The sequence below is a fragment of the Rutilus rutilus genome, assembly GCF_951802725.1.
Source record: "Rutilus rutilus genome assembly, chromosome: 14".
NCBI lineage: Eukaryota > Metazoa > Chordata > Actinopteri > Cypriniformes > Leuciscidae > Rutilus > Rutilus rutilus.
The window spans coordinates 24045764-24056864 of record NC_140219.1 but is presented as its reverse complement, the minus strand read 5'-3'; the positions used below and the strand labels follow the sequence as shown (position 1 = coordinate 24056864).

The window sequence follows — 11101 nt, the reverse complement described above, 5'->3', positions numbered from 1 at the left end:
CCAATGAGGTTAATTCTGGTGTTACGCAGCACGTTTGAGCTTTAGCAAGAACCAATGAGGTTCATTCTCGTATGTTATGCAGCTCGTTTGAGCTTCCTCAAGAACCAATAAGGTTCATTCTCGTGTTACGCAGCATGTTTGAGCTTCCTCAAGAACCAATAAGGTTCATTCTTGTGTTACTCAGCACGTTTGAGCTTCTGCAAGAACCAGTGAGGTTCATACTCGTATGTTATGCAGCTAGTTTGAGTTTACGCAAGAACCAATGAGGTTCATACTCGTGTTACGCAGCACGTTTGAGCTTCAGCAAGAACCACTGAGGTTCATTCTCGTATGTTATGCAGCTAGTTTGAGCTTACGCAAGAACCAATGAGGTTCATACTCGTGTTACGCAGCACGTTTGAGCTTCCTCAAGAACCAATTAGTATAATTCTGGTGTTACTCAGCACGTTTGAGCTTCAGCAAGAACCAATGAGGTTCATTCTCGTGTTACGCAGCACGTTTGAGCTTCAGCAAGAACCAATGAGGTTCATTCTTGTGTTACGCAGCACGTTTGAGCTTCCACAAGAACCAATGAGTTTCATTCTCGTGTTCAGAGGTGTCAAAAGTATTCACATTCATTACTCAGGTAGAAGTATAGATACTAGGGTTTAAAAAGACTTCTGTAGAAGTTGAAGTATCAACTCAAGCTTTTTACTCAAGTAAAAGTGTAAAAGTACTTGTTTCAAAACTACTTAAAGTATAAATGTAAAAATAATGTAAGGAAAAAAATTCAGTTTCAGCAACAAACTGAATTATTAATCCAGGACTGAATCTAGGCTAATTGTTAAATAACAATTTAACAGTGATAATAATGTAGCTATCATTAGCCTAAAGTTTAGCTAAAACTTCAGCCAGTAGGGTTGGGACATAGCCATTTGCCAAATAAATCTGAATTTTTGGGCTAAATGGCGATGCATGGTATAATCTGAGTATTTAATTATTATTTTTCTATTTGAATAAAAAAAATATTAATTTTTTTTTATATAGGCCTATATTTAATATCCTGATCAATATTGTCCTACAAACAATGTTCACATTGAAGGTTATAAAAACAAACATAGTGTAACCTTGCTGTCTATCTGCAGTCTATCCAAAAAAGGGGTCAAATCACATTACATTCTAACATTGCAACATTACAATCTAAAAACAAAATAATGCTTTTTAAAGAAGTAGTTAAATTTACTAAACTTAAAAAACAAACAAAGCTAATATCATAAAAATACACGTAGGTTTGAAATTCTCTAGCACATTTATGTTCAACAACAACAAATATTCAACAACAAATATTTTAGCTAAATGTATTTATAATTTAGTGCTAATGTATATTTTAGTCAGAATAATTGCGCTCCTATTCTATTGCGCTCCGTCTGTTCAGCGCGTATGCACGCGGCGGCGCTCGTTCACGGACGTTTAGCTTGCAGAAAGCTCGCACACTCATGACAGGAAACTGGAAATATTGACTTTCTAACATTTACAGATGGAGAATATGTCCGTGAAATGTAAGTTATGCACTGAGGAAATTATTGGATGTCACATCAGCTTATGGCTAAATATTATTAGAGGTATATTTGTTTCCACCAATCGCTGCACAAGTGAAGTTTACGTATGATGACGAAAGCACGTTAGTGCGAGCCCTCCCGGAACCCATAGAGAATGCATTGCAGTGCCTGCAGTTCGAAAAAAAAAATCTTTGAATGTAAGCAGAGCCCGTCTACGGAGAGCCTGCCCACTCCCTATTACTTTCTATTGTACCGAATTTTGGTTGTAGTTCCACCAGAGTTCCACTGGGGGCGATCGCCATGAGTGCAAAATGAATGGGAGTCTATGGGGCTAGACGGCTAAATGTGTCTCTTTCACCCGATTGCCGTTGAGAAATCTCAGATTTGAGTGTAGTTCAACATGGGTTATAGGTCGAAAGTTGAATGAACGAGTACTTATGTCCTTTCGATTTCTTACAGGTTGAGTTGTTGTTGCCCATAACACGCTAGCATTCTGCTAATGAACGCTGGCTGATTGGTCAGTGAAGGACTGATTACGACCAGAGATACCGCTTGATGTCATCATGCCATCCGAAGCAGGACCAGAAACAAACAAAACAAAAACTCGTCTAGCACGTGTATTTACCTCTGTCAGCTGTGTTGTCGATGCTTCGAGAGAAAAGAAAGTGCAGAGCGCGAAAAGTCAACTTTATGGGGTGACGTCACATAGGCGACATGTAGTCTTTCTCGTTATGTCTTTTCCACAACTGCTAGCCGAAGAATCATACCATATACTGTCAAACTCGTAACATGAAAGATTATATAAAAAATTCACAGACAACATATGTTCACATTCATGGCACAATTCAAACGGGACCAGAAAATAATTATTTTCTCCCATTCACTTGCATTGACGATTTTTCAACCTAGAGGTCCAGCGGGGTTAGCGAAGGGGGCGGGACTTACCAGCTCTATAGAGAGCCTAAGTCCCTCCCCTTCCGGTTGACCACCATGGGACCTTATTTCGGAAAAATATTGTATGGTGGTCAATGGCGAGAGACAACAAATATTTTGATTTCGTTTGAATTGTGCCCTGAAGTACACGTATGATGTTTGTCAATTTAAAAGATACATTTTAAAGTCAAGAAAGTCGCAGTTTGATGTAAAACTGTTGAGGTATAAGACTGTGAAAATACGTAATTACAAAGACTACACACCAAAAAGGCGCACATGTGACGTCATACCTTTTCTCTCAATGAATGAAGCTAACTTTACTGAAGCTAACGTCTGTCATTTTTTCTATAGTCTTACGTTATAATCGTAACGTTACGCCGTCATGCCTGAGTGTTTTGTACCAGACTGCACACATACAAGACCAGGTTGGTGAGAGATGTAGTTCATTGAGCGATTTTCACATAAAACTAAATGTTACTCTTCTGTTTTATGACAAACTGCGACTTTCTTGACTTTCATAATTATCTTTTAAATTGACAAACATCATATGTGTAATTCAGGGCACAGTTCAGACGGAATAAAAAGATAAGTTGTCTTATCCATTGTCCATTGACTACCATACATATTTTTTCCGAAATAAGGTCCCATGAGCCGGAAGCGGAGGGGAGGGACTTAGGCTCTCTATGGGAACACTCTGGGCGATTTTCGGCCATAGTGAAATCGCCCAAAAAGAGGCGGTACTCCACAGAACGTGACTTGCCACTGATTGGACTATATCCAGAGGCAGAACAACAGTGAGTGACTGACTGCTAGCGTAACTCTGTGGTTGAATGAGATTGACTCTGCATGTGCGTGTGTGTTTAGTAATGTCATGATGACTGATTTTATGGACTACGTGCACACTTTAGTTTTTTAACCAATTAGACTTTAAAATGTAGATGTTTAAAAACCGCCGAACTGACTCCTAAACAGCCCAAATTTGTCCACCCACCCAAACCTTTTTTTACCCGCACAATCAAATTCAAACCGCCAAAAAGTCAAACTTCAGAGGCAGACGATGTACACGATGGATCGCGTACAAACCAATAGGGTGTCGGAATGGTATATGTTTATACTTCTCATCCAACCACAATCAAATTCACTCTATAAATTATTTCTATAAAATAATTACTCCAGTAAAGTATAGATACCCAAAATTTCTACTTAAGGTAACAAAGCATTTGTACTTCGTTACTTGACACCTTTGCTCGTGTTACGCAGCACATTTGAGCTTCTGCAAGAACCAATGAGGTTCATACTTGTGTGTTACGCAGCACGTTTGAGCTTCTGCAAGAACCAATGAGGTTCATACTTGTGTGTTACGCAGCACGTTTGAGCTTCTGCAAGAACCAATGAGGTTCATACTTGTGTGTTACGCAGCACGTTTGAGCTTCAGCAAGAACCAATGAGGTTCATTCTTGTGTGTTACGCAGCATGTCTGAAAGTGTAAAGTAAAGTATAAAGTGATCAAAGTTTCAGTTGCATAGCTGTCAATGGGGGAACAGAAAGCTTTCAGATTTCATCAAAAAGATCTTAATTTGTGCTCTGAAGATGAATTAAAGTCTTATGGGTTTGGAACGACATGAGGGTGAGTGATTAATGACAGAATCTTAATTTTTGGGTGAACTATCCCTGTAAAGGTAACCAGTCAAAGAGAAACTAAACAGTGCGATCAGGGCCCTTACAAGAAAGCAGAGTGTCTATCGAATGCATGTTTACACTGTGTTTGTTGTCCCGTTCCCAGCAATGCCTGTTCCTGAGAGCCTTCATTTCAATGTAATTTTGACTGTCATCATACTAATAATTAAATAGCTACTTACTAAATAATACAAATAAATTACCTCAAATATTGATTAGAGCTGACTATATTTGAAAAAAAATGTGAAAAGAAAGAGAATGTACAGTATGCCATGAAACTAGCACAACTGTTTAGGAAATCAGTTAATCAAATAAATACTCAATAAAATGTAGCATGGATGAAATCTATACATGTCTCCTCAATAACTTTTTAATGTACTATTAATAGAATGTAATCAAAATTCTGTCCTAAACATTGAAGAAACACTAAACACTGAATCAAATTTGGCATTTAATTTATTATTACTATTTATTATCTATGAGCAGTGTTGGGTGAAATGCATTACTAAGTAATTAATTACTGTAATTTAATTACTTTTCCCTTGGAAAAAGTAAAGTTATGGATTACTCTTAATGTTTCCTAACAGTTCCTTCTGATGTAATTGCATTAAATACTGTATAGACTAGGCTATATGTAGGCCTGTTGTAACCTTTTCTCTTTAAATACTTCAGCCAGTTCAAGAGTAATTTATGCAGTTTTATATTTATATAAAATAGCTGTTTCATGTCTATCCTTCCTTATATTGTTCAACTAATTAGTACAGTGATGTAATTGTTGAAGATGCAACTAGTAGCTAGTAATTAAAGTAAGGGTAGGCAATTTCGGAGAGGCTAGCAATAGCAAGTTAGCTTTGAAAGCATAAGATCCCACCCTCCCTTCAGAGCGTCTCCAAAACCACGCCTCCTTCAAAACACATGAATGCGTACAGCATCACGAGAGATGGCATTAAATTACTTCATGTCTCAAAGCACATAACATTACAATAATAATGAACATAAACAACCTACAGAGCTCTTGTGCCACCTGACTGCTGCAGATTAATTTCAGCGTTGATGGTGTTGACATAGAAACGTACAACTTCGAGGACATGAACAACGTCACAGGTTGCCTTGTAATTACGATTACGACATGGCATGAACACAGCATAAGCTCGTTGTGTTGGTGCAGGAGGAACTGTAACCACGGTTTGCGGATCACGGTGACTGTCTGTCTACAACTACTACAGCCTCATGAAACATACTGTTGACGTGTGATGGATGGAAATACATATGTTGACCATTTACTAATTTAGACCACTTATTTATTGATTTCTATCAGGATGTAAAGAGAGTTTTGAACTAGTATAACAAAACAATCAAAATAAAGTCAAACAACAATTCTTTATGAAAGAAATGCCGACCCTACCTACAATTACTTTTTTAGAGTAACTTTCCTAACAGTGTCTATGACTGTTTCATGAGTGTAAAAAAAAAAAAATCATTTAGTCATTATTGTGAGGATTCATTCATTAGAATTTCTGTGAATTTCTGTAATGACACCTTGTGAAGGCCTATATTAATTATCATTGCATCAATGGATTTCCCTCAGCAAGGCTACAGATGTTATTAATACACAAGCCCACCTCTTCCTGCTTTGAAATGCAATGTGAAAACGCCCAGTCTTGTTACTTCCTGAGACCTCTAATGTATAAATATATATATACTATGACCTTTTTCATACTAATGTAAACAGCGTCAATATGCCAGTGTCAAACAGACTGTTTAGAGAAACCACTGACAGCCACAACAATTTTCTGTTTAATGAGATAAAACTCCACAAGTCAAGAGACTTGTGAGTCTTGTGAGTCAAGAGACTTGTGAGTTTTACACCCAAAACTGACTCACACATAAGCTGTCATTTACTCAGAATAAACTACTACATCTACTAAACTCATTTGATATTTTTCTATGTACTTACATTGAAATTAATCATTTGATACAATGGACTTTTTGTGTACTTTTTGTGTAATTGAACTTTTATTTAAAAAATACCTGCATAGGTGCTCTAAGCCAGTGGTTCCCAACTCCAGTCCTCGTGACCCACTGCTCTGCACATTTTGTATGTCTCCCTTATTTAACACACCTGAACCAGATCATCAGCTCATTAGGAGAGACTCCATGAACTGAACTGAGTGTGTCAGATAAGAGAGACCTACAAAATGTGCAGAGCAGTGGGTCACGAGGACCGGAATTGGGAACCACTGCTCTAAGCGATGTCACACGTTTTTTAGGCCAAACATTTTTTTGTCACATACGCTGCCTTTCCACTAAACACACTGTAAAAAAACGCGGTCTCTGTAGACACCCCAGGCTCCACAAACGGCAAAAAAATTAAAATAAAAACTGGGCTAACCCGCACCACGAAACATAACAAACTGTTCCAGCCAATGACCGACGAGAAGGATTTGGGGTGGGGTTTGGGGGGTTAGTGCGCGGGAGGAGAGAGGGTCTAGCTAGCCTCCGTTTTGTTTGACAATACGTTTGAATGTAAACAAGAAGTGACGTCACCCAACATCACTTAGAGCACCTTTAATTACAGCTGTAATTACACTGTTGACCCTTCCCTTACACCTTAACCCACCCTTAAACCTACCCATACCACCAAACCTGTCCCTAACCATAACCGTACCTCAATAGCAGCAAACATTTTTTGCTAAACAACATGAACACATTAAAGGTGCTCTAAGTGATGTCACACGTTTTTTAGGCCAAAACATTTTTTGTCACATACAGCAAACATCTCCTCACTATCCGCTAGCTGCCTGTCCCCTGAACACACTGTAAAAAAACGCGGTCTCTGTAGACAGCCCAGGCTCCACAAACGGCAACAAAAACAAACTGGGCTCACCCGCACCACGAAACACAACAAACAGTGTTCCAGCCAATCACTGGTAAGAAGTATTTGAGGGTGGGGTTTGGGGGGTTAGTGCGCGTACACATGAAGGGGGTGTGGAGGAGAGAGAAGCATGAAGAGGGAAGTTTGAATTATGGCCGACACACGACCAAAGAGACGACGTTCCGATGAACAAATTGCAAAGAAGAGGGACAAGGATAAGGAAAGCGCGAAGTACCGAATTTACATCGGAAAAACCTTCGAAAGGTGGCGAGAACCCCGCCGGCAGAAGGGTTTCCAATCCGACAAATCAGTAAATTAGTTTACGACGCCGCCATTGTTTATGCTCACTGGGAAATGCGAAGCTAACGCTATCTTGCTATTATTGCGTCCTTGTATAGGAGCTAACTTGTTATAGTTATAACCTCAGGTGGCGAAACTATTTTAAGATAATGTTCTGCAATATATAAAAGCATTTATCTAACCTGGCGACATTACACATTGAATGAAGTATCAGTAAAACTTAACTTTGTTTGTAGTGACTACTTTGACTTTCCTTTATGCCGGAAGGGAGGGGAGGAGGGAGGAGACGGGATGAGGAGGAGGGAGGGTCGAGCTAGCCTCCGTTTTGTTTGACAACAATTCGAATGTCAACAAGAAGTTACGTCTCCCGGCATCGCTTAGAGCACCTTTAAGTACATTGTACTTATTTTTCAATGAAAGTACATAGTACTTAAAGCCACTTAATATAAAGCGGGACCTTTAATGTTTGATGAAACTCTCATGGTGCTTTACAAACACATTTGAAGTTTTTCTGGGATTTACAAACTGAATATTCTGGCCACTTTTTATCAATGTAATACCGTTAACCTAAATCTGCTGTTTTAATGTATTTTTTGATGAAACTCTCATGATGCTTTATTTCAGAAGTAGACCGTTGAAATTAAGCTGATTAACTATCATGTCCTCTTCCTTTTCCAAGAGAGTCTCACACAGTCCAGTCTGTTCCTTGTATCCGTCAGACGGGATAATGACTGTTGGAGCTTTGTTTTTGTTTTTTTTATCATTTCTATTTGCAATAGTATTAATATAAAAAATACAAATAAAAAAATGACTCTTGTAACATGATGAAATTAACATGTAACTTTTCACAGACAATATTATTGTATATTCCCACCCAGTTTGGCCTGTTTTTTCCTCTGTGGGCAGTATAATGTTCTTAATGAAACCCCAAGTATTTTCCCCTTTAACCAATTTAGAAACTTGACATACATCATGGTTTTAACTTAGGTGTGAGCGTAATGTGGCATTAGTTTCCTGTTTTACACGTATTTAAGGGTTAGAGTGCAGAATGAGATCATTATCTCTGAAAGCATCCCTGTGAACAAGAACATGAAACTGCTAATTCTTCTCGTCACGCTGCTTGTTCGAGCTAACCCTAGTTTGAGCAAGCCATTGATTACAAATCATTCTATCTTCAATGAAATTAAGGACGACCTTCAGGAAATGCGAAACAAAATTTATGGACATAAGCCGCATGAACTTCTCAAAGTAAGTAAATATTTTTTCAATTATGGCAAGGGAGAGAGACGTCATGTGATTTTGCCATATTTGTCATACTTGCTTTAGTTAAGTTAAAATAGTCGAACACCAAGCGTGAAGAGAGAAGTATTTGTCTTTATAGCTTATAGTTCTGTATAAGCAGATATGTATAGTAACATCATATGTATATCTCACACATTCTCTGATATCAACTGCCTTTGTCAATTTCCAGGCATTCAGTCACACAGTAAAAATCCAAACACCTCGAGATCTAAAGAATGCAGTAAGTATTTTGTCATTCCCTCTGTATTGCAGAACATTGAAACAAATGCTTTAAATAATCATTTGCATAAAATAGTTACTATGGGGATTTTTTTTTTCCACCCACAGTGTGAGTGTGAGGCACCATTTGTTCAACACCTGAAAGATGCTCTAATGTTAGTTAAAGAAGTTTTACCCATGGATGAAATTGCCAACATTTTGGAGAACCTAAGTGATCTGCCTACGGTCAAGGTGAGACTTCTGCCTTAAATCACTAGCATCATCCATTGGGTTATTAATATTTAACCCTGCACAATACATGAAAGATGAAGAGTGTAGGTCATTTAAAAGGCCTGAAGACACTTCTCTTATTAAACATTCTCATTTCATTTTAACATCAAGTTCAAGTAAAGAAATCATTCAGGGTCTCGAAGACAATGCAGTTATGCAGCATGGAAAGAGCTGCTTTATCATTTAAAATAACGCAATGCATGAATATTTTTTTCTTTTGATTTTCCAGAAGCCAAGTGTCAACTGTCACTTCAAAACACATAAGTTGACAAATGCATCTCTCAAAATTGACTTGATTAAGGACAACATTGATTTCATCGAAAATTGGAATACAAACTGCTAGCCGAGTCACTAAAGTCACAAAAGAAACTAAACGGACGTCCTGATGTGTTTTTATTTATTTATGTATGTATTTATTTATTTATTTATTTAAAATGTATTTATCTAAATTAATTACAAAATGTTGCTACAAAATTCATGGGATGAAACATGATCTATCCTTTATTCTTTAAAGTTTTGACTTGTATTGTAACAATACAAACTTCATGTTACTTAATGGTCCAAAGTTTGTTTGTGCTCAGTGTAATAAAAAATAAAAAGAATATTTTTAAGATCAACTCTTTCTGTTGTTTCATTCATGTTTTGTCTTGATTCTTATGGCGTAATGTGCAGTAGAAATGGCGTATCTGATATATGTCGTACCTTTCAGTGCATTTATATGCTAGACTGATACAAAACTTCATGCACATTATGTTGCATATAGCATAATATTTCTAGGCCACTCAACAAATCTGTATTGCTGCAGTAAAAAACTTCACTCACTTTTAACTGACCCAGCTGTGTATTGTTTATCTTCTCTTGATGAGATGTGGTGAGTCTTGAAGGAGGCTGTATACAATATTAAGTCTGATGGATGGAAACAGACAGTCCCGCAGCTGCTGGCAGTGTCCTGACGAAAGGGAACATCCCTAACAACACAACGATGGAATGTTCAGGAGACCGGTGACTTAAGAAAATCCAGCTTCCAGAGTGCGTTTCGAAATCATTGTGTCAAGAGATTTAGCTTCCTCAGTCTTATCAGGACTTCAGGATCAATCAATTCAAGGCGCTTTCCACCATGGTACACTTCTGTGTCCCATTAGGTTTTTTAGGTATCACTTTATAATGAGGTCATTTGATAACACTACGTTAAGCATTTATTAACCTTGGTTAATAAACAGCAGTATCTGTTAATATTATGTAGTGGACCTGAACTAACATGAACTACCAACACACCCACACGACAGATTTACAAATTTTAATTGTAAGCTACTGTAGAAATCCATCAAATTGAATTTAATAATCCTTACATATCATTATTATGAATTAAGAATTTTAAATGAGTAAAAAAAAAAAAAGAAGCTCTGTAGCTTAATTTTATACAAATCTTAATGGAACAAGGGAATGGACCATTTAATTTGATCTGATTCGCATGTTTAAATTTATTAATACGAATCACATAAACTAAATGATCCATTCCCTTGTTCCATTGCAATATAAAATGTTTTATTAAGCCATAGCTTTTTCTTAAAAGTCATTTAAAATTCTTGATTTCATAAAAGGAATAATATGTAAAGATTATTTAATTCAATTTGATGGAATTTAACTGTAAAATAAAAGTGTAAATCTTAAAAAAGGTTTAATTTCTTTGGAGTGAATGAACAGTTTTATTTTTATTAACTAATGTGTACAAAGATTAATAAATACTGCAACAAATGTATTAGTTAAGGCATTAACTAACGTTAACTAATGGGACCTTAATGGGTTTTTTTTATTAAAAAGGAGATGCACAAATCCTTTCTGAAATATTAGATTGTTGAAACAATTGTACGGAAGTAAATATCAAATGTCCGCATCCCTTCTTAAAATAATGATTGTTAGATTATGGTTTGGTTTGAAGTTACTTGCATGTAATTATGCATAATTTAAAGTTATTACAACGCTGTAA

At 37.0% G+C, this 11101-nt stretch overlaps 1 long non-coding RNA gene across 1 annotated transcript; it reads left to right on the top strand.

The window, feature by feature from the left end:
• The first annotated feature begins 6642 nt into the window (after positions 1-6642).
• Positions 6643-9890, top strand: LOC311303397. The gene is made up of 3 exons (XR_014629749.1): positions 6643-8845; positions 8953-9075; positions 9344-9890. It is a non-coding gene; the product is annotated as an uncharacterized lncRNA (long non-coding RNA).
• The last annotated feature ends 1211 nt before the right edge of the window (positions 9891-11101 follow it).